Below are 2,668 nucleotides of genomic sequence, written 5' to 3' on the forward strand. Positions count from 1 at the left end.
ATTATTTATATTATTTTTATTAATATCATAATATTATTATAAATTTAATAATATTTGTATAATACAATTCATATTATCTTTCAACAATATAAAATCGAATACTATTATAAATAAATAAATATTATTATTACATATTGATAATTAGAAAATAATTTCTAAAAATATTTATTTATTATTTAAATGCTATTTAATCTAAAATCGATGAATAATATGACTAGTATAAATAAAAAATTTAAAATGTACATAAATATTTTTTGTAAAATAACTGAGGAAAAAATTTAAGATCAATTCATCATTTAGATGAAAAAATAAAATAAGTTGTTCATATCTGATTAATCATTCATGAGAAACCATTTCAACGAATTGAAACGGTTTCATATAACTAAAAAAGAATTTATCTTTTTCTTTTGCAAATTTTATAAGTATTAATTTTAATTTTATAAGTTCTTGACTGGTGAAGGTTAACACTCTTCATCAAAATTCATCTTATGCTTTCCATTTTATTTTTTAAAATAACATATAAAGAATAATAGAAATAAAAGATATGCCATATTCTTAAAACATAAATGAGAAACATACTTATGTAAAATGACGAATAATATACAAAAATAATATTATGGATATATAGATAAAATAAGAAAAATTATGATAAAAATAAAATTGTAATTGTTAGAATTCTATCATTTTTTATTTAAAGAAAAAATGATAGAAAAAAAGAAAATAAAAATATTTAAAAATATAAACATAAAAATATTTTCAAATAAATTGCAAAATTATATTTGACAAATAAATTATTTTTATATATTTTATTTTAAATTTTAATATTTAGATCTAAAAGTAAAATAAAATAAAAATAGTTTTAGATAATAAAAATTTCAGATAGAAAAATTAAGGACAGTATTTATTAAGAATAAATCATTTCAAAATCTTGAAATCTTGTAATTCTTTGAAATTTAAGAAATTTTTTTTTAATTTTTAAAACTAAATCTCAATAAAAAAATTATTAATAATTTATTTAAATTTTAAACTATTTTTAATTGATACGATTTCATAAATTCATCGAAAATTTGTATTAGTTAAAAAATGAAACATTAAATAAATTTTTTACATCAAAAATTACTTATGAATGTTACCTGTGTATGAACTTATGTTTTAAGAATTTTAAGAATTTTAGAAATTAAAATTTCTTTAGATTTTATTTTTTTTGACAAAAATTTAATAAAATAAATAAATAAATAAATAAATGAAAGAAAAAAAAGAAAAAAAATAAGTATTCTGAAATTGAAACTTTAAATAGACTTTAAATAATAAACTTTAAATCTTATTTTTATGAGATTTTATAAAATTATATAATAATATTTCAAACTCAAATTTCGTGAATCGAAAAATTAAATTTTTAGAAGATCCATTTATACTTTCTTAATAAAATCACAAATATTCTAAATAATAGTCTCTCATATGATCAAATAAAATCAAAATTTTATTCAAATATAAGTTTCCAATATTTAATTTAATATTGAATTTAAAGAATTAAAAGATCCTCATTCTATTTTAATCAAGGTTAATTTTCATTATCAAGAATTGTTATCTTTATCAAATGCTAGAATGATAATCTTAACTGTCTATTAAGTTGCATCGTGTAAAGAGAAAGGAATTTTGTAACTCGACTTCCGCATTCGCAAATGTGAATGTAAAATTTTGATTATTTTTGCAAAGATGAACGAAAGAAGTTCATTCTCATATATTTTTTTTCAATCTAAAATTCATCAATATTTACAAAAATCGTTATTATACATTTAATTAATAATTAAGTAAATAATTAATAATAAATAATAATTAATAATTAAATTAAAAAAAAATTTATTATATTTTTTCTTTTTTGCCATTTTTTTAACGTAATATAATAATAATGTGAATTATAATAAATTAAAAAAAAATTAAATCTAATTTTTAGATTAGAATATGGAATTTGTAATATAATTCTGCTTTATATATCTATATAATTTTTGTTGTCCAAATAGATTTTATAATTAACATAATTAATCAAAAAAATTAAAATAAAAATAAATATTTATAAAACTAACCTTAAAACTTTTTATTTTTATAATTTCACAAGATTTCAATGTTTAAACGATAACGAAATTCAATATCTTAATTTTCTGATAAATAATAAAATATAGTAATTATTATTGTTTATAATCAGAATATTAATATAGTATAATGGAAATACATCCAAATTATGTAATAATTTGTAATCATTTGTATCGTGATACATAGATTTTAGATAATTGCAGAAAATTATTTGAATATATAATATATTACAAAGAACATTTAATGTTCTTTTTTCTATTTTAATTGACTCATAATCAATATAAAATGTGAACATTTTCAATGCAAAATTATTCATGTTTTTTTCTATGGAATTAAAAAAAATATTATATAATATATAATATTTTTAATTTTAAAAGTTATTAGAATTTTATTTTATATTATTGTATTATTTTGTATATTTATATTATTTTATATTATATATTTATAATTTTTGTTTGTTTTATTTAATATATTTTATAATATATTATTATTTTATCTCATAATGATTGATGAAATTTTATATTGATATTAGGAAAATAAAAGTTATTAGAGAATTATTTTTATTTATTAAATTAAA

The sequence above is a fragment of the Apis dorsata genome, unplaced genomic scaffold (genome assembly GCF_000469605.1).
Source record: "Apis dorsata unplaced genomic scaffold, Apis dorsata 1.3 scaffold_311, whole genome shotgun sequence".
In the NCBI taxonomy this organism is placed as follows: domain Eukaryota; kingdom Metazoa; phylum Arthropoda; class Insecta; order Hymenoptera; family Apidae; genus Apis; species Apis dorsata.